Below are 22,504 nucleotides of genomic sequence, written 5' to 3'. Positions count from 1 at the left end.
TTCATGAATTTTCCACTTCTCACTCTGATACTGATTTCTTTCTTCATTCCATTGTGGTTGGAGAAGATACATTGCATGAATTCAGTAGGTTTGAATTTATTGAGACTTGTTTTGTGATCTAACATATGATCTATCCTGAAGAATTATCCGTGGGCACTAGAGGAAAATGTGTATCCTGCTGCTGCTGGGTTAAGTGTTCTATATATGTCTGTTAGGTTTAGTTGATTTATAGTATTCTTCACATATTCTATTTCCTTATTGATCTTTTGTCTAGATACTGTTTCCACCATTGAAAGTGGTGTATTGAAGTCTCCTACCGTTAATTTAGAGCTGTCTCTTCCTCCTTTCAGATATGTCAACATTTCCTTCATATGTTTATGGCTTTGCTGCTAGATGCATATATTTATAATTGTTATGTCTTCTTGTTGAATTGACCCCTTTAGCAGTATGTAGTGGCCTTCTTTCTCCCATTTAACCATTTTTTTTACTTAAAGTTTGTTTTATCAGATATTATCACCCAACTACCCCAGCTGTCTTTTGGTTACTATTTGCATGGTATATGCATTTTTTATCCTTTCATTTTCACCCTTCTCATGCCTTTAAATTTGATGTCTCTTTAAACAGTATATATTTGTTTTTTATTCATGCTGCCAATATCTGCCTTTCTACTGCATAGTTGAGTCTATTTCCACCTATAGTAACACTGATGATGCAGGATTATCTTCTGCCATAAGGCTATTTGGTCTTTTAAGTTATATGCCATTTTTTCCTCTTAATTTTTCCATTAATGCCTATTTTAATATTTATTTTATTTATTGTAGTGTACGATTTTGAGTCCCTTCTCATATCTTTCTATATGTATTTTTCATATATTTATTCCTTATGGTTACCATAAGGCTAACATTTAACATCTTAAATCTATGACGAGTTTGAGTTAAAACAAACTTAACTTCAATAACATACACTATTAATGCCTTTCTATACCCTCCTTTTTATTGTACTCATTACACATTATAAATTTGTACATTCCATGTCCAAAACCATCGATTTATCGTTACTTATTATGCATTTGCATTTTAGCATCCATAAGAAATAAAAAGTGGCTCACATCCCCAAACCAAAATATAATAGTACTGGCATTTATAGTTATCCATAGGGTTATCTGTATTTTTTATGCTGCTTTGATCCACTGTCTGATGTCCATTCCTTTCAGCATGAAGAACACTGTTTAGTACTGCTTGTAGGGCAGGTATGGTGGCGATGGACTCCCTCAGCTTTTGTTCATCTGGGAATCTTTCTTAATCTCTCCCTCAGTTTTGAAAGACAGTCTTGCTGGATATAGAATTCTTGGTTGGCAATTGTTTTCTTTCAGCATTTTAAATATTTCATCCCCCTGCTTTCTTGTCTCCTTGATTTTGATGAGAAATTAGAACTTAATATTATTGGGACTCCCTTATTCATAACACATTGCTTTTCTCCTGCAGCTGTCAGAACTCTCTACTTTGCCTTGTCATTGGACAGCTTGATTGTTATGTGTCTGGGCAAGCTTCTTTTTGATTTATCCTGTTTGGGGTCTGATGGTCTTCTTGAATGTACACATTCATGTCTTTCATTAAATTTTGAAGGTTTTCTAACATTATTTCTTTGAGTATTCCTTCTTTCTCTGCTCTCTTTTTCTCCTTCTGGGATTCCTGTAATGTATATATTGGTATACTTGATGGTGTCTCACGTTCCTTTGGCTCTGTTTGCTTTTTTAAATTCTTTTTTCTTTCTGTTTCTCAGCCTGAATCATTTCAATTGTATTGTCTTCAAGTTCACTGATTCTTTGTTCTGCCAACTCCAATATGCTATTGAAACCATTTTTTTCATTCAGATATTGTAGTCTTCAACTCCAGCATTTCTATTTGGTTCCTTTTTAAAATTTCTATGTCTGTATTGAAATCTCATATTGTTCATTCATAGTGTTCCTGATTTCCTTTAGTTCTTTTTCTATGTTTTCCTTTAAGTGTTTGACTATACTGAGTATCATTTTTTTAAAAGACCTTCTCTGGTATGTCCAAAGTTTGGTCTTAACTTGTTCCTTTGGATGGGCCATCATTTCCTGTTTGCCTGGTAATCTTTTGCTGCACACTGTGCATTTTAATTTTTTAAAGTGTTAACTCTTGGAGTTAGTCTTTGTTTATCTATCTGTTCCTTAATTTTATATCCATCTGGTGATGTGATAGAGATTTCCTTGAATGCCAGGAGCTAATACAAATAAACAAACTGAGGCAAGAAACATATTTCACAATCTTGGCAAATTGGCTCCATTATGGTTGTTGCTCTCCTTCTAAGATTAGCCCTCTTATGAAAAAAATCATTCCAGGGTGAATGTGACATGTGGATTTTTCTCCATCTTTTCTGAGCCTGCATCTTGTCCCAGGCTTGGGTTTGCTTGTGTCCTTAGAAATTCACTCATTTACAAGAAATCAAATGCCTCCTATATTCCATATGAAATATAGTTTCCTGCTTTCTGAGTGCTCTATTTTATGACTTAAAGCAGGTAATCCTTTGCTCCAGATCACTTTGACTTAATTGTTTCTTATACTGCTTTAGTTGTCAGCAAGCTAAACTCTCCACAGGGCAAGTTTTTGGAGAGCAAGCCTAAGAAGAGTTTACTGATTCAGTCTTGCAGGCTGCTACCCAATAGATTGCCTTGGACATACTGACTCCCCATTGTGTGCATAGAAATTTATTTGTTCCCTCCGGAATAGGACTAGGGACTCATAATAGGGCATAAAGGCTCACACCACATCATGTGGGATAAGGATGGGGGAAGGTTCAATGAGCGCACCAGGAGTATCTCCTACCATTTTTGGGGGGGCATGGGTAGGCACTGGGAATTGAACCTGGGTCTCTGGCATGGCAGGCAAGAACTCTGCCACTGAGCCACCATCGCACCACCCTCCTACCATTTTTAAGGTTGTAGTTTCTTGATTTGGCTCTCATCCAGCTACTGCAACCCTTTACCTATATTCTGCAGTTTTGAGGGAAATTCCTATTTTTGCTAGTTGCTCAAAGATTTTATGGGATAATGGAGCATCTTATACCACCATCTTGGTCAACCAGAAGAACTCTTCTTTTTTAACGTAAGCATTTAGAACCATGAATTTCCTTTACAACAGTACCTTTGCTGCATTTCATAAGTTTGGGTATTTGTGTTTTCATTTTCCACAAGATATTTCCTAATTGCTCTTGGAATTTCTTCTTTGACCCATTGGTTGTTTAAGAGTATGTTGTTTAAACTGCACATATTTGTAAATCTTCCAGTCTTCCCTCTGTTATTTTTAGCTTCATTCCATTGTGGTCAGAGATGATATATTGTATGATATTCTTGTTTAATTTTTTGAGTGATACTTTGTCCAACTTGGCTGCCCCTTGTGCATAATTTTGCCCTAAACCTAACCTCTGTAAGAATTTTAGCCATTCATTCATTCATTCATTCGCTTATTCACTCACAGTGGCAATATGGAGCAACTATTATGTTTCAGGCCTGGATGGTTATAGGTGAATATAGCAGTGAATAAGTCAAACCTCAACAGGTTAATGGGATGCCTGGAAATCACCTGAAGTTCTCATCATTAAACTATATTTTTAAAAAGATAAAGCAACTTTCCCTCCAAATTGTTAACAGTCTAAAGTGGTAAAACTCTTAGAAGCTTTTGTATTTTATCAGGGGTCAAAGCTTTGCCTTATTTCAGCTGCAGTCTACACAGTGTATAAGAGGGAATTTTGGTTTGAGCCTTGAGTCCTTTCCAGACCTCCCAAAATTATATGGCTTTTTAAAACATTTTTTATTGTAAAATACAACATATATATATATATGTAGGTGATAAATTTCAAAGTACATTTTAAGAAGTAGTTTTAGAACAAATTTCAAAGTATGATAAGGGTTCCGCCATTTCAGGTATTTCCTTTTAGCTGCTCTAAGACCCTGGAGACCAAAAGGAAATATCAATATAATGATTCAATAATCAAACTCATTTGTTAAATCCTATCTTCTCTGTTACAACTCTTCTTTCTCTTTTGATCCTTCTCACAGTCTTTAGGGATATTTAGGCAGTGACAATTCTAACTTCTTTATGTTGAAAAATGGTATTGACATTATGGGGTAGGGGCATGCACCTGGTTGATGTTCTTGGAGAAACTGGGACCCCTGGGTTTCAGGGCTTATAACCATCTGGAGGTTATAGATTTCTGAAAAACAAAACTTGGTGAGACTTTTATAGAGTCTCAAATAGAGTCCTGGGTATTCTTTAGGGTTTACAGGAATAGTTTGGTTGGGGCTTGGCACACTGTGGCAACCAGCAGTATCTAGATGACGCCTGCATAAGAGTAATCCCCAGAATCACGTCTCAACTCTATTTGAAACCTCTTAGCCACTGATACTTTATTTTGTTGTATTTCTTTTCCCCCTTTTGATCAGGTAGGCACTGTAAATCCCATGGTGCTGGGGCCAGGCTCATCCCTTCAAGTCATGTCCCACGTTACCAGGGAGATTTGTACCCCTTGATGTCATATCCCCACATAACAGGGAGAATAAGAGTTGGGCTTAGAGAGAGAGAGAGACAGGCCACATCTGAGCAACAAAAGAGGTTCTCTGGAAGTAACTCTCAGGTGTAATTATAGGTAGGCTTAGCTTCTCCATTACACATACAAGTTTCATAAGTACCAAGGGCTTGGCCTATTAACTAGAAGGCCCCTAATGTTTGAGAAGGTATCAGGAATTTCCCAGTTGGAAAAGTTTTAATAGTTCCACATTTTTTCTCCAGTCCTTCAAGGGATTTTGCCAATACTTTTAAATTATCTGCCTCTCATACTTTGGAATGTATCTGGGTATTGCATTAAGCTATACAGAGCTGTAAGACCACCCAACATAATCTGGAACATATCTAGGTATGTTAAACTATAAAGAACTGCAAGGACATTGTTCCCAATACTAAGCTCCATGTGTTTAGATTAACTGAACTGGCCAGATATGTTGTTAGATTGTGTGCTGCAGAATATGTAGGTTTTGGGCAAAATAAACCTCTCTTCCTTTGGTCTCATATAGTAGGTGAAGTTCTAAAATACAGACAGTTTCATCCTTTACCCTGTATTCTAATTTACCTTAGACCCAACCAGATTGGCTTCATTCTTACCTGTAATTGAAGCCTGGTCACTTTGTTGGCTTCACAATTGCTATATGTAGAAATGCTGGCTTTCAGAGCTGCTGAACTCCAACTCTGAGTCTTAGGTGTGATACAGGTACCCAAAGCTCCAGAAAAATATCAGGTTATACACATATGGCACAGCACCTCAGAATTTAAAAATAACACTTAAAAAAAAAAAACATTTAAAGCACAGGAATAAATGTGACTGCAGTATGAGTTTACAATTCTAGGCCCCAGTTTTCTTATATGTATTTTCTAAAAGAGACTACAAATATTTCTCCTTTTATTTCTGGCTTATTTTGCTCAATATAATGTCATCATGGTTCATTCACTTTGTTGCATGCCTCATGACTTTGTTTCTTTCTGTAGCCACACAATATTCCATCATATGTTGTTTTAGTTTGCTGAAGCTACTGGAATGCAATATAACTACAAACAGAATGGCTTTTGTAAAGAAGAATTTGTTAAGTTTCAAGTTTACAGTTTTAAGGCTGTGAAAATTTCCAAATTAAGGCAAGGCTATGAAAATGTCCAAGTGAATGCATCCAGGGAAAGATACCCTGTTTTAAAAAGGCCAATGATGTTCAGGGTTTCTCTTTCAGCTGGAAAGGCACATGATGAGATCTGCTAAGCTTTCTCTTCAACAGCTTCATTGGCTTACTTGGGGCTCTGTCCATTCTGTTGGCTCTGTCAGTTCTGGTGGCTCTTGTGGCTCTGTAGCTTTTTCCAAAATAATGCCCTCCTAAAGGGCTCCTAAAAAGCAACCCCACCTTGAATGGGTGGGGACACATCTCCAAGGAAACTATCTAATTAAAAGTTACCACCCACAATTGGGTAGGTCACATCTCCATGGAAACAATCAAAAAAGTCCCACCCAGAAATATTGAATGAGGGTTAAAGGACATGGCTTTTCTGGGGTACATAATAGTTTCAAACCAGCACATATGTAAATACCACAGTTCGACCTTCTGCTTCTCAATCAGTGCACCCTTTGGCCACCTCCATCCATTGGGTATCATGAATAACGGTGCCGTAAATATCAATGTGCAAATGTCTATTTGAGTCCCTACTTTCAGTTCTTTTGAGTATATTGCCAATAACGAAATTACCTAATCATGTGGTGACCCTATATTTAGCCTCCTGTGGACCCACTATTTTATCCTCTGAAGGGCTGCCCCATTCTGCTACCCTACCAACATTGAATAGGTACACCTCTCTCCATACTTTCTCTAGCACTTGAATCTTTCTGTTTATTTATTTATTTTTGAATCTGCAGATGTTTTTTGAGATCTATTCATGTAGCATAAACAATCAGTGTTTCACAGTATCCTCCCTTAATTTTACAATCATCACTTTCAATTTTAGACAATTTTCATTGCTCTAAAGAGAAAAATAACACATAGACACACCCACACCAAAGAGAAAATCCAAAACTTCCTGTGGTAGTTTGATTCAGTTGTCAACTTGGCCAGGTGAAAGTACCTAGTTTTGTTGCTACGGACATGAGCCAATGGTACGTGAACCTCATCTGTTGCTAATTACATCTGCAGTCAGCTAGGAGGCATGCCTGCTGCAATGAATGACGTTTGACTTAATTGGCTGGTGCTTAAATGATAGAGTACAACGTAGCACAGCCCAAGCAGCTCAGCATACCTCATCTCAGCACTCGCAGCTCAGCCCAGGCCTTTGGAGATGCAGAAAGAAATCACCCCGGGGAAAGTTGTTGGAACCCAGAGGCCTGGAGAGATGGCCAGCAGAGAGCATCCTGTGCCTTCCCTCTGGAAAGTTAGCTGTCTTTCCTCTGAAGAACTAACAAAATAAATCCCCTTTTATTAAAAGCCAATCCATCTCTGGTGTGTTGCATTCCGGCAGCTAGCAAACTAGAGCACTTCCCTTAACTTTGTCTCCCCCTACCCCAATTATTTTCCTCTAGTATTGTTGTGGTACTAGTAATGTATCCCTGTTAAGTATAAACCATAGTGTGCAGTACGTACGTTTTCCCCATATACTCCTCTATTAATAACTCCTTGTACAAGTGTCATGCTTTTGAAGTAGTTCATGTAATAATATTTGTAGGCTGATTGGTGAGGTTCATGGCTCTAAACAACCCCTTTCAATCATATTCTCCTTCAACGTTCCACTATTCCTTATAAGCCCACTAATGAACTACCATCACCTCTATCCACTTCCATGCTTTTAATTTCAATCCCTTTAAACTAGTCTGTACATATTAAATAACCATTCCTCTTCTCTAGCTCCTCTCTAACTCTAGGTCCTCTTATATTTTACATTTTATGACTCTTTTTTAAGGGGGTTCATATTAGTGAAATCATACAATATCTATCCTTTTGTGTGTGGCTTATTTTGCTCAGCATTATGTCCTCAAGGTTCATCCACATTGTCATATGCTTCAGAATCTTACTTTTTCTCACTGTTGCATAATATTCCATCATTATATGCATACTACATTTTGTTTACCGACTCATATGTTGATGGGCACTTGGGTTATTTCCATCTTTTGGCAATTGTGAATAATGCCACCATGAACATTGGTGTGCAAATGTCTGTTTGTGACACTTCTTTCATGTCTTCTAGGTATATACCAAACATTGATATTGCCAGGTCATAGGGGAACTTGATATTTAGTTTTCTGAGAAACTGCCAAACTACCTTCCACAGTGGCTGTTCCATTATACATTCCCTCCAGCAGTACTTAAGTGTTCTAATTTCTTTCTCCACATCCTCTCCAGGATTTGTGGTTTCCTGTTTGTTTAATGGCAGCCATTCTTTTAGGTGTGAGATGATATCTCATCATGGTTTTGATTTGCATTTCCCTTATAGCTAATGAGGATGAACATCTTTTCATGTGCTTTTTAGCCATTTATATTTCCTCTTCAGAAAAGTGTCTATTCATGTCTTTGCCTATTTTATAATTGGGTTGGTTGTTCTTTTATTGTTGAGTTGTATGACTTCATATCAAACCCTTATCAGATATATGGTTTCCAAATATTTTCTCCCCTTGAGTTAGCTAACTCTTGACTTTTCTGACAAAGTCTTTTGAGGCACAGAAGCATTTGAATTTGAGGAGTTCTTATTTACATTTTTTTTCTTTTGTTGCTTGTGCTTGGGTGTAAGGTCTAAGAAGCTACCTCCTATTACTAGGTCTTGAAGATGTTTCCCTGTATTTTCTTCTACAAGTTTTATTGTACTGGCTCTTGTATTAAGGTCTTTGATCTACTTTGAGTTAATTTTTGTCTGGGGTGTGAGGTGGGATTCCTCTTTCATTCCTTTGGCTATTAACATACAGTTTTCCTATGCCTATTTATTTAAAAAGCTATTCTGACCCAGTTCTATGGATTTGAGGGTCTTTTCAAAGATCAGTTGACCATAGATCTGGGGGTCTATTTTTGAACTCTCAGTTTTACTCCATTGATCAATATATCTATCTTTGGGCCAATATCATGCTGTTTTGAACACTGTGGCTTTCTAATAAGCTTAAAAGTCAGGAAATATTAGTTCTCCCACTTCATTCTTCTTTTTTAGTATGTTTTCGGCTATTCGGGGCCCCTTTCCCTTTCAATAAATTTAATAGCTAGCTTTTCCAGGTCTTCAAAGTAGGTTGTTGGAAAGTTGATTGGTATTGTGTCGAATCTGTAGATCAAAGAATTGACATCTTTAAGATATTTAGCCTTCCTTTCCATGAACACGGAATGTCTTTCCACCTGTTTACATCTTTGATTTCTTTTGGAAATGTCTTGTAGTTTTCTATGTACAGGTCCTTTACATCCCTGGTTAAGTTTATTCCTAGGTACTCAGTTCTTTAAGTAGTTATTGTGAATGGAATTTTTTTCTTAATCATCTCTTCAGTTAGGTTGATTATTTGTGTATAAGAACATTACTGATTTTTGCACATTAATCTTGTATCGCACCACTTTGCTGAATTTGTTTATTAGCTCAAGTAGCTTTGTTGTAGATTTCTCAGGATTTTCCAGGTATAAGATCATGTCATCTGTAGATAATGAAAATTTCACCACCTCTCTTCTGATTTGGATGCCTTTTATTTCTTTTTCTTGCCTGATTGTTCTAGCTAGAACTTCTAGCACAATGTTGAATAATAGTGGTGACAGTTGTCATCCTTGTCTTGTTCCCAGTCTCAAGGGAAAGGCTTTCAGTCTCTCACTCTTGGATATGATGCTAACTGTAGGTTTTGCATGTTTATTGTTTATCATATTGAAGAAGTTTCCTTTGATTCCTATCTTTTGAAGTGTTTTTTTTTAATCAGAAAAGAATATTGAATTTTGTCAAATGCTTTTTCAGCATCAGTAGAGATAATCATGTGATTTTTCCCTTTTGATTTGTTAATATGTTGTATTACATTGATTGATTTTCTGGTGTTGAACCATGCTTGGAATAAACCCCACTTGGTTGTGGTGCATAATTCTTTTAATGTGCCATTGGATTTCATTTACAAGTATTTTGTTGAGATTTTTTGCATCTGTATTCATTAGGGAGATTGGTTTGTAGTTTTCCTTGCTTGTAGTATCTTTATGTGGTTTTGGTTATTAGAGTGTTATTAGCCTCATAAAATGAGTAAGGCAGTGTTCCTTTTTCCTCAGTTTTTTGGAAGAGTTGAGCAGGATTGTGTTAGTTCTTTTCAGAATGTTTGGTGAAATTCCACTGTGACGCCATCTGGCCCTAGGCTTTTCTTTGAAAGAAAATTTTTGATGAATGATTGAATCTCTTTACTTGTAATTGGTTTGTTGTGGTCTTCTAGTTCTTCTCAAGTCAGTGTAGGTTGTTCGTGTATTTCTAGGAATATGTCCTCATTCAGGTTGTCTAGTTTGTTGGCACATCGTTGTTCATAGTATTCTTTAATGATTTAAAAAAATTTCTTCATCTCATTTCTGATTTTAGCCATTTGTATCCTCTCTTTTTCTTTCTCAGCCTAGCTATGGGTTCATTGATCTTATTGATTTTCTCAAAGAACCAACTTGTGGTTTTATTGATTCTATTGTTTTGGTTTTATTGATTCTGTTGTATTTTTGTTCTCCAATTCATTTATTTCTGCTTTAATCTTTATTATTTTTCTTCTTCTGTTTGCTTTGGGGTTAGTTTTGTGTTCTTTCTGTAGCTCCTCCAGGTGAGCAGTTAAGTCCTTGATTTTAGCTCTTCTTTTTAAATGAAAGTATTTAGGGCAATAAATTTTCCTCTCAGCATAGCCTTTGCTGTATCTCATAAGTTATGACATGTTGCATTCTCATTTTCATTCATCTCCAGTTATTTACCAATCTCTCTTGCAATTTCTTTTTTATCACACTGATTGTTTAAGAGTATGTTATTCAGTCTCCATATATTTATGAAAGCTCTGGTTCTTTGATGGTTATTGATTTCCAGTTTTATTCCGTTATGGTCAGAGAAAGTGCTTTGAATAATTTCGGTCTTTTAAAATTTATTAAAACTTGTTTTGTGCCCCAGCATGTGATCTATACTGGAGAATGTTCCATGAGCACTAGAGAAGAAGTATATCCTGGTGTTTGGGGTATAATGCATTTATCACATTGCTTATGTTCTCTATTTCTGTATTGATCCTCTATTTTGTTGCTCTTTTTATAGACAAGAGTGTTGTATTGAAATCTTCCATTATTATTGTTGAAACATCTATTGCTCCCTTCAGTTTTGCCAGTGTTTGCTTCATGTGCTTTAGAAGTCCTTGACTGGGTTTATAAACATTTATGATTGTTATTTCTTCTTGGTAAATTGTCCCTTTTATTAATATGTAGTGCCGCTCCTTCTCTCTTTTGATATCTTTGCATTTTAAGTCTATTTAGTCTGATACTACTTATAACTACTCCTGCTTTGCTTTGGTTGCAGCTTGTGTAGAATATATTTTTTTATCCTCTCACTTTCACTTTATTTGTATCCTTGGGTCTAAGATGAGTCTCTTGCAAGCAGCATATAGATAGATCATATTTTTAAATCCATTCTGCCAGTCTGTATGTTTTAATTGGCGAGTTTAGCCTGTTAACATTTAAAGTTATTACTGTAAAGGCAGTTCTTGAATCTACCATCTTATCCTTTGGTTTTTATTTGTCAGAACTATATTTTTTCCTTCTTTTGTTTTTTATCCTTTAAGTTACTCTCACTAATACTCTTCAATTATGTACTCTTCTCCATTCCTCCTTCTCCTGTCTTTTTTTTTCCCAGCCGACGGAACTTCCTTTAGTATTTCTTGCGGGGTTGGTCTCTTGTTAGCAAATTCTCTCATCATTAGTTTGTCTGTGAAAATTTTAATGTATTGCTTACTTTTGAAGCACAATTTTGCTAGATAAAGAATTCTTGGCTGGAAATTTTCCTCTTTCAGAATCTTAAATATATTGTACCACTGCCTTCTCACTTCTGTGGTACTTTTTGAGTAGTCAAAGCTTAGCCATATGAGACTTCTCTTGCTTTTCTTTTGCTGCTTTCAGGACATTCTACTCTCTTAAGCATTTGATAATTTGATTAGTATGTGTATTGAGGTGGGTCTGTTTGGATTTATTCTATTTGGAGTTTTCTGGGCTTCTTTGATTTGCATATTTAATAGGGGTTGGGAAGTTTTCCCCAATTATCTCTTCAAAAAGTCTCCCTAGCCCTCTTCTCTTCTCCTTTGGGGACAGCAATAAGTCTTTATTTGTGTGCACTTCATACTGTCCATCACTTCTCTGAGATCCAATTTACATTTTACCATCATTTGTTCTTTTGTGCATTTGAATTCAGTTGTCCTGTTTTCTAGTTTACTTATTCTTTCTTCAGCCTTTTCAAATATGCTGCTGAGTGTGTCCCTAGCATATATATATTTAAAATTTTTTTGAGACATATCCACACACATACAGTCCAACAGTATTATACAGTTAATGACTCACATTATCATCACATAGTTGTGTTTTCTTCACCATGATCATTTATAGAACATTTGCATCACTCCAGAAAAAGAAATAAAAAGAAAAAGAAAGAATGCATGCATCTTTTCCCCTTACCCCTCCCTCTCATTGACCCACAGTATTTCGGTATATCTAATCTTTACCCTTTATCTCTCCTATTATTTATTTTTTTATCCTTATTTCTTTTTTACTCATCTGTCCCTACTCTGGATAAAAGGAACATCAAACACAAGGTTTTCACAATCACAAAGTCACACTGTAAAAGCTATATAGTTAGTTATGCAGTCGTTTTCAAGAGTCAAGGCTACTTGATTGAACATACTTCAGTAGTTTCAAGTACTTCATTCTAGCCACTTCAATGTACCATAAACTAAAATAGGATATCCATATAATACTTAAGAATAACTTCCAGGTTAACCTCTCGACTCTGTTTGAAATCTCTCTAGTATTTTTTCTTTTTTTAACATAGGCAGGCACTGGGAATCAAATCCGGGTCTCTGGCATGGCGGGTGAGAATTCTGCCACTGAGCCACTGTCTCACTGCCCTCTAGTATATTTTTAGTGTGATCTACAGTATCTTTCATTTCTGTAAGATCTGCTATTTTTCTATTTATTCTTTCAAATTTGTCTTAATGCTCTTCTAGTGCCTTCTTGATATCCTTTATGTCTTTAGCCAACCCATTGAACTTATCTAAGAGATTTGTATGAACATCTTTGATTAGTTCCAAAGTCTGTGTCTCCTCCAGTATTTTAATTTGGTCATTTGCCTAGGCCATATTTTCTTGCATCTTCATGTGCTTTGTGATTTTCTGCTACCTTCAAGGCATTTGATTATCTTGATAAGGTTATTTTGAAAGTTGATTTCCCTCTCTCATCTAAGATTTTGTAGTTGCTTGGGTTCACATTGAAGGTCTCCTCTTACACTTAGTTTGTCAGTAATTCCCTGCCAAACCACGGCCGGGACCTCATGCAGGAGGTATAACTCTAAGTGAAGTTCTGTTAGGCAGAAAGATCTAGAGTTAGGCACAATTCTAATTGAGGATCTGCTAGGCAGAAAGGCAGTTTGTGAGACTGCATTTTCCACATCTTCCCAGCAGATGGTGCTCTTGGGTCACCTCTTCCCCTCATACCTGCCTCTTTCTAAGTCAGGACCCAACCAGGTTCAAAGCCAGTCAAGGCCACAGGTCTCTATGTGCACTGAAAGCTACTAACTATGGGCCTGAGGGTTGGACAGTGGGCACTTTGGCGGACAATCCACTTGTGGGCACAATGGGACTGGTGGTCCCCAGGCTCCCACATGGACTGACCTTGGACTGCAGGACTGAATATTTCAACTACCCCTGCCCACAGACAGCCCAAAGTGCCTGATGGTACAGTGTGGCTTGTTCCCTCGTCCCTGTCTTTTGTCTGAGCACACCATAAGCAGTCTGGGCCTCCATGGAGAAAGGGTAGAAGCAGTGGGACTCAGGGAATCTCTTTCACTGACCAGTTTTCAGATCTGCACAGTTGTACCTCCTCCCTCCCCTTGACCGCCTCCCTCCCATCTCAGCCAAAATCCGATACCCACAGCAGCCTACCTTAAGGGGCTAGGTACCATGCTTCTCAAGGTCTCTGTGCATAGGTCTGTTGGGTCTCCTGGCTTCTGGGTTCCCTGCGGGAGCTCCCGACTGTAAAGCTGAGAGGGGAGATCTCTCAAGCTGATGTGGTGGTAAGAGTATGGGAGCACCGTACTCCTTTGGTTCCTGTTCTGGCCTGTGCATTGCAGCCCACCAGGTTCGTATAAACTCATCCTGTCCTCTTAATCATAATTTCTTTGTTATCCAGGTCCTCCCTATATAATGTAGAAGTCCCTCTCTGGTTACTTATACCCTGAAACTGCTGACTCGGTTGTTTTTGGTCACTTCTTGAGTTGTCTCACAGAGCAGTGGTGAACTCAGCCTATCCTATTCCATCTTCTTGGAAGTCTATATGGCTTTTTGAGAAGAAAGTTTGGTGCTATCTTATCTGTACTTTAAGGTGGGGACTAACTCTGATAACATTTCCCTTTCCCCTACCTCCTGCCCCAGTAATGTTGGGTAAAGAAAACTCACCTGTACTGGTTAAGTTAACTAAATAGATATAACTGAAAGGAGACTTGTTACAATTTTTCCTTTCTGAGGGACATGACAGCAGAGCTCAAAGAGGGAGAGTATAGAATAGTGGTTAATAAATGCGATTGAATCTCTCCTAGTTGTTGGTCCTTGGACAGGTCACTTAACCTGTCCATGCATCTGTAAAATGAGGATGATAATGAAAACTGTACCCCCCTTAAAGAATTGTGTGAAGATCAGATAGTATAATATATACAGAGCATGTATAATTGTGCTTGCCATAGGGTAAGTAATATACTAAAATGAGCTATTATTTCTTTTAGCTATGCATTTTTCTAGCTAGTTGATTTTTGGAGAGTGGTGGGAAACTAGATCCAGTAAGGATGGTTAATTCTTCTTTACCTATTTCTTATTCCCCACCTTCCTGCCCCATACACACCAGTTATTTGTTTTGAAAGACTATAACATCACCCTTGAATATATGACCTGGAAAAATTCTGATTTAGTAGCCCTGGGAAAAGCTTTAAAATGGTTGAAAAATAAATCAGGCCTCCCACACATACCTGCTCCGCCAAGAATTTGTTTGCCTCAGGAACTGTGGGTGGGCAGGAATGGAAGCAAGCACACACCCAGGTTTATGTGAACTCTGTGCTTGCTTGAGACTGGATCACTCTTCTTTTTCCATTCACCCATGCTTTCTGGTCATTTCATTCTCAATTCTAGAGTAAAATATTTTCACTTAAAAGAGTTTTTTTTTCTCTTTCCTTTCCTCTTTTGCTTTTGTACAATTCCCCCCCCCCCCCAGTTCCAAGAAGTCAACATACAATATATGGTGATGAAATGTAGGATTTCCGAATAGTTCCTTAGTTTCAGGGTCTGTGGCAAGTTCCTCTGGGAGTGTCCCTTAATTTTCTGTTGATTTTTTGTAGCCAGAGTTAGAGACTCATTGTCTTTGTGCTGGGGCTTATCACAGGCATTGGTTCCCCCCAGATCTTTCCTCTACTCCTAGGCCAGGGAGCTAATGCAGAGAATCTCTCGTCAGCATCCTGTGGAGAATTGTGAGGGTATTTCAGTAAAGTCCTTAAAAGAGTGGTTTGTTTTCCTGTTCCCATGAAACCTGCCTTGGGATAAATGGTCTTGTTTGACATGTGGTTACTAGTTTCTGGCTTGTTTTACATTTTTCTTTTAGGAGGCAGTGTGGAACAGAGTAGAAAGATAGCTCCTCAGGTGTCTAGGCTTCAGTCAAAACTAAGCTTAATGAATTATTTAACCTCTCTGAGCCTATTTAATCATCCCATCCCTCTGCTACCCCATTCCCCCACCGCCAGTTTCAGTCTACCCCTTAGGTTTCTTTGAGAGTGAATTTGAAAGTAGATGGCATACAGTGGGCTCTCAGTTGCTCCTTTTCCTCTGTCTCTTCAGATTATGGAACCCAGGCTTTCTGAAGAGATAGTAGGCATTGAGTACATTCTTTCTGATAAACTAACCAGGTTTCAAGATGGTGGACTGGTATTGTTCCCCATCAAAGGTGGTGGATTTTCTGCTCAGTGTCCTCCAATGACCAATTCCTGAGATACTTGGGTTTCAAAGAGAAAGTTTATTGCTTGGCACAAAACAGAAGACCAGATGGCCTATCTGCTCCAAAATTTCTCTCCCTGAACTGCAGTAATTCTGATATGGTATTAAAAGATGGGCAAGTTTTAGGATAATAAGCACAATGGTCCCAGATGATGTAGTTAGATGCGATTTGATTGCTGAGCATGCACAGATTGATTACATGCTTAGTCACAGAACATATGTAAAAAATGTCGGTCTTATGCTATGATAGAAACTTGAAAAATCTTTCTGATGAGGGGGTTTTGTCCCTGAGTGCCCGGTGGCCATGATGAGAGAGCACAGTGTTTCACTTGGACTCTTGGTTTTGAGCTGGAGGATAAATCGTTGCAGCACTTTGAGATTACTGCAGGGGTAGCTCAATCAAGGAAGGGGGTGTCTGTGAGGGAGCTACAAGAATGCAAAATAAGGAAAAGGAGAAATTTTTAGTTCCTTCATCTAATTTTTACACCTTTACAGTAACATCAGTATCAGTTGCTATTGAGAAAATTTTAGTTGGGCTGAGCTGGTTCTCTTGTGAAATTGTGCTGGTTATCTTTAGGCTTATCAGTTGTTTGTCCAGTTAAACACTTCTCACCAGTATTTAATTTGAGTTGTACAGACATGTATTTGGATTATTGTCATTATTCAGCTACAGGCTCAAAAAAAAATAATCATTTTAAAGTACCTTGGGAGTGTGTAGAGTGTAACTATTCTATAATAACTTTATGATCCTGATGATGTTTTCAAAAAGTAATTAAGTTGGATCTTCCATGTTACAATCACAAAATTAAAACAGGTATTTAAAAATGTAAAAAGTATGAAAATATTATGGACAATTGTGAAAAAAAAGTCAGTCTTAATATGATGATGGTCATGATTTTTAGTATTATAGTGTAGTATAGGTGACTAAACTGTTGCATGTGTCAGGCGGGCCCATTTTAGTTAGATCCAGTTTTGGTTATCAAGATAACTTCAAATTTGGGGGAGTTAGTTGTGTACCACCCCAAGACCCTTCATTAATAAACATTAGGGGCTATCTTCAGTGATCACAAGACTTCAAAGTCGAAAAACTGGATAAGATGAGTACAAATGAGGGGCAGTCACAACATTTTTACAATCACAAGGACACAAGATAAAGGCCATACAACCATATCAGAGATCAGGGCAGTTAAATTACAATTCAGAGATTTCAGGTATTTCCTTTTGACTGCTCCAGTATACCAGAAAGCAAAAAGGAATATCTGTGTAATGATTCGGCATCCATAATCATCCCTTAAATCTTAATTTCTCATTGCAGTATTAGGGGACCTCCACCTGATAATCAGGATCAGGATGGGTCTTCCCAAGAAGTATCTGTCTCTCTCATGGCTGGCTAAGCCGTTTTGGAGGCAAAAACCCACTTTGAAAATTTTGTCACCTTATTTCCCCCCCTAGTTTGTTCAAAAATAAGGAAGAACTGCGAAATTCAAAATAAAAAAAGGTTTTGTTTTGAAAATTGTACCCTAACTACAGACAGCCTCAAGATGTCCTGTTCCTTAGTATGTTTGTTGGGTGTTCCTGATGCAGCCACCTGGGCCAAGTATTGCTGTTTTCAGGGCTCTGCATGGTTATTTTTGAACTTGAAGCAAGACTATATTCTCTATCACTCAGCCCAGTTCACTTCTTACTGCTACTTTAAGAACCTATAAGACAAAAAGAAATTAATATGATAAAATCTACGTTTGGCCAGTTTGTTGTACCATCCTGCCGTAACATGTACAAATCTAGTATTTTTTAAAAATGTATGCTGAAATAAGTTTAAAGTCTGATTACATGATCAGAAAACTGCTACGGTTTCTAAAATGTTTATCTTAAAACTATTAAAAAAATAGTTTCATGAAATAAGATAAAGATCTTCATTAACTCCTTCTAGCCCATAAAGTTCTCATTATGAAAAAGTCCACTGTGCTTCCCTCTATCATAACAAAGTGGGATTGATAGTTCATATGCAAATTAACCTGTCACCCACTGTGTGGAGTCTGCAACCTCTTTTGTTAGCCTTGCCCTACCAGCAGTTTGATTCAGCTTTGCATCTGCAGAGCTCAGACACCCATCCAGAGTAGCAGAACAGGAAAGAAAGTGGGACTGGAGGAACCAGGCTGTGGGGAAGGCGAGATGCTTACACGTATGTGGGGGAAGGAGGGGGGGTGAGGGTGGAAGACAATTGAGAAGTGCCAGTTTTTAAGTGAGTATTTCTGTACACGTGCAAAGTCAGGCTCCGTGGGACAGTTCTCTGGTCTCAGGTGTGGTTTCAAATGCTGTCATATGTTCTTTGGAAATGTGCTTCTGTAGTTTATGGAAATCCTTCAGAATAATAATTATTTTTATTCACAATGATTCTGTAGTTCCCAGATTTATTCACTTGCCTGTCACTCACCTGATAAGTCCCAGACAAAAAAAAAAAAAAAAATGGCCCTTCATAAAAGAAACCACAGAGCCCACACTTGTCATGTTTTGAGAATTACCATTGATGAAGTAAAATGCACGTTGACTTGAATGTTAGATTCTCAGGAAAAAAATAGAACAAATAGAAATTGTAAAATAAAATTTCCTTTATCTGTACTAACTAGTAATTTGTGGAAAGGCTTGCGTGAATTAGAGAAAGTTTGAAGACATGGTTCACTTTCTGGTATGCAGAGTTCTAATATAAAGGCTTAACAAGGTGTTGCTGGGATGTTTTGCCAGTAGTAGTCCTTGTACCTGATTTAATGAATTTACTTAGTCCAAACTTTAAAGAAATGGCATGGACATACATCTTCTGCAGGTTTCCCAATAGCTATAAAATATTTTTTTTTATATACAAACTTTAAGGGAAATTTTTGTATTATTAAATGATGTATACACATATGTATATTTATACAAATAAAAAAGCACGCTATTGGGACTATTTCTGAATAGTCAGCTATGACAATAAATAGATTATAAATCTGTTCTAGTTTACTAAAGCTGCTGGAGTGCAGTATCCAGAAACAGATTGGCTTTTACAAGGGGTCTTTATTAGATTACAAATTTGCATTTGTAAGGCCAAGAAAATGTCTGAATCAAGATATCAACAAGATGATACCTGGACTCTGAAGAAAAACTACTGGCGTCTGAAACTCTTGTTAGCTGGAAAGGCATGCGGCTGGCATATGCTGGTCCTTGCTCCTGGATTGTTGCTTTTAGCTTCTGATGCCAGGGGCTTTCTCTGTGTGTCCTGTGGTTCTTCTCTTAGTGTCTCTCGGCCATTTCTTTAAGAGTCTATGGGTCCTGTCTTAGCTTCTCTGGGGCAAACTCTGGATTTTATCTCTTCGCTTAGCATCTCCCAAGACGTTTTTTGTCTCTAAGTGTCTCCATGGGCTCTCTTAAAGGACTCCAGTAAACGAATTAAGACCCACCTTGAATGGTCAGGGTCACATCTCCATGGAAACAACCTAATCAAAAGGTCCTGCGTGGGCCATGGTGGCTCAACAGGCGGAGTTCTAACCTGCCATGCCAGAGACCGGGGTTGTTTCCTGGTGCCTGCCCATGTGAAAAAAAAAAGATCCCACCCAACAATAGTTCTGCCCCCATATGATTGGATTAAAAAAACATAGGCTCTTCTGGAATACATAACAGATTCAAGCCAACACATAAACTTACATAAAATTATAAACCTTAATGAGGGCAGTGATTTGTCTTTCTATGTAGAACAAATTCATCCAAACTAACTTCCCTCCTCTGTCAAAATCCCTTCTTCAATATAAATTACAGATGATGATTTAGGCATCATATTTTCTCTACCTCTCGCCACTCTTCTCCATTCCTTCCTCCCCTTTCATCCAGTACATGTTGTGTCCCAGTCACTATATCAGCACTACAGACACTTCATCCCATTCTCAAAGACCTCACAGTCTGCGAGTAGTTACATCAGAGTGAGATGGTGCAGGGAAGAGGTATGTTGAAGCTACCTACAGAATAAGGAGACTGTTAACTATAGCTTGGTGACGAGAGATTCAGTGCAAGGTTCACAGAGGAGGTCATTTGAAACTGAGTTTTCAAGTCTGAAGGAATAGCCTGGAGATGGAAAAGCATTTCTGTATATACACGTAATGCCTCCAGACTGTGTTTGGGGAACAGCATGCAGCCTGCCCTAGTTACATGTACTGTGCTGAGGAGGAACAGGGTGGCAGGGTGAGGATATCTTGGTAGTGATGGGAGTCACTAATTGGCAAAAAAAAAAAAAAAAAAGTCCTATGGTTGAGAAGTGCTTTTTGTTAGAAAATATTTCCTTATATTATTCTCAAACTCATCTCCTTTTATATTTTAACTTTAGATTCAAGTCTCAGTAGCTGCAAAGAATGAATCTGTCTGTTCTCTTTGCCATGTGGCTCTTATGTAGGTAGTGTTTTTTTTTAAGTCTTGCTCCAAGCTTCGTATATGTTTCCCATCCTTCTTAATGGATTTTGTTTACTAGTTTGTTTCCTTCACACAATCCAATAGTAATTCCAGCTGATGCTTTCAGAGTCTACAGCGTTGATTGTGATCGCCTAACATATCTCACAGATTTATCTTATAAATCTCCAAAGCAGTTACTGCCACTATACCCTTTTGTCTGTTGACCTCCTTTCTGGGTTTTACAGCATCCCAAAGGGAAGAAGCAGTCAAGGTTTCTTAATTCAGCCTCTCCTTTGCTAAGTAACTTATGGTTAGCCCCTTTCCCACCACACAATCTCCTTGTGGTCTTTTTAGTATATTAGAGAAATAGAAAGTAAGTCTTCCTCACAAATTTTTTGTCCCAGTAATATAGTACTTTTTTAAACCTCACCATTATTATCTAATATTTTAGAAACAACTTATGAGAAAGAAGTACATACCTATGAAATGTTAATAGAAATTAATTAGGATTAACTAAAATAGTTCAGAAGTTGAGGGTTGAAAGAGGCATGTTATCACACAATTACATTTTCACATGAATTATCTGTAATTAGAAAATAGTGGTATTCTGAAGGAGAGATTCGAACATTTGTGTAATATGAGAGTCCTGTGCCCAAAAGTCTGGAGAGATTGGGTCCTAGAGTTAGATTCTCAGAAACTATTTGTTGATAGAAGCCAGTAATGCCGGTACCTTTCAGCAGTTATTAGATAACCACTTCAATCCCTTTCTTTAAAAAGTCTATACCTTCCCATCCAATGCCATGGTTGCCTATGGATTAGCATTTTTACAAAAACAGGATGCTAATAGACCATTGGGACATGTATCAGAGTTCTCCAGAGAAGTAGAGCCAACAGGATATACAGAAGCAATTTATTATAGGAATTGGCTTGTGTGACCATGGGGATTGGCAAATCCAAACTTGGTGGAGGATACAAGCTGGAAACTGATGAAGGTGAGGTTGAATTCCACAGGAGAATCTGGCTGACTGAAAAAGAGGCAGAAATTATTCTTTCTGATGGCTGTAATCTTCAGTTCTGCTTTAAGACCTCTGATTGATTGGATAAGGTTTGATTGTAGATGCCATCGGCTATATAGATGCAATCAACTGACTATAGATGTAAATCCATCTATAAAATACCCTCAGAGTATTTCAGAGTTACAGTCAGGCCAGTGCTCCAAACAGCTGGGCACCATAACCGAGTCAGGTTGACACAGGAAATTAACCGTCACAGGGCATATAAAATGAAAAATGTTCAGTCATTTCACATCTACCACACCTTCACCTCATGCTGAAGCTGGGAGTTTGTCTATAGCAATGATCCTTTTTAAGGACATCTATCTACATGGTGAGTGGATGAGTGATAGGAAAGGGAGAATAAGAAGAAAAACTTATGTGGGTGCGCAAGTAGAATTTTCAGGTGTAATCCGTTACCTAAATATGCCCCAGAAAAGACTGTTTGCTTAGTCTTCTGGAGTTTAAGTAACCATGGAGTGAAAATTCTTATTTTCAATATAGAAGTAAAACATTTAATCTTAAACACAGTTGTTTCCATCTCCATCGGTAATATTTATAAAGGGAATAGTTAAGAAGAAGAGTAGGATGAGAATAATATTCTGCCAAGGTGTTATCAAATGTGGTTCATAGATCAATAATAACAACATCACCTGAGAGGGTCTTAGAATGCAGAATCTCATGCTCCACCCCAAAGCTACTGAATCAGAATCAGCATTTAACGAGATCCCCTAGACAATTCTTATGCACATTGAAGTTTGAAAAACATACTCTAGTAGGTAATGAAAAGACTTGGTTACCAGGAGTGATTTCCCTCTCTTAGAACACTTTGGAGAAGGCTGACCAAATAAGGTATATAAGATGTAGGTATTAATATTGAAAATTAGAGTTTAATTTTGTTTGCACTAGAGAGCAGACCAACTGATCATGTTTGACTAAACAGCAACATTCTGTTCAGGGTATGATGTGAGTTTGTTTGTAGCATTGGTGAGGTACTCTACAGCTTGGAGGAGCTGCTTCACTGCCCTGGAGTGTGACAACAGTTAGGTGTGATTATCTCTCCCTACCTTCCTTGCCCACCCCCCACCCATTAATCAGCCAAACAGAGTATAAAAAGAATAATTTAATATAATTTTTTAAGAATTTCATCATGTCCATTTTTACTTTAGGTAATGTTATCATCATAGGGTTCTCAAGGAAAGAGTCTACATGCAGCGGTGTGGCTTCCTTAGTAATGTGCCAAGCATTCCTTCTGAAAG

The 22,504-nt window shown here is 37.7% G+C and overlaps 1 protein-coding gene and 1 pseudogene across 50 annotated transcripts in view; one reads left to right on the top strand and one right to left on the bottom strand.

The window, feature by feature from the left end:
- Nucleotides 1-13,901, bottom strand: part of LOC143679489 (ZZ-type zinc finger-containing protein 3 pseudogene) — a 21,018-nt pseudogene extending 7,117 nt beyond the window's left edge.
- The window catches only part of LOC143660720 (uncharacterized), a 298,041-nt gene that overhangs the window by 141,743 nt on the left and 133,794 nt on the right, over nucleotides 1-22,504 (top strand). For 3 of the 50 annotated variants that reach the window (XR_013164271.1, XR_013165076.1, XR_013164846.1), the window contains exon 1: nucleotides 1-22,504. This exon is cut by the window's left edge and continues 28,291 nt beyond it. The exons of the other annotated variants lie outside the window; for them this stretch is intronic. The gene's annotated coding sequence lies outside the window, so the exon portion shown is untranslated. 50 annotated transcript variants of the gene reach the window in all.

Source organism: Tamandua tetradactyla, chromosome 1 (assembly GCF_023851605.1).
Source record: "Tamandua tetradactyla isolate mTamTet1 chromosome 1, mTamTet1.pri, whole genome shotgun sequence".
Taxonomy (NCBI): domain Eukaryota; kingdom Metazoa; phylum Chordata; class Mammalia; order Pilosa; family Myrmecophagidae; genus Tamandua; species Tamandua tetradactyla.
The sequence above is the reverse complement of the archived record's forward strand: the minus strand, read 5'-3'. Positions and strand labels throughout refer to the sequence as shown.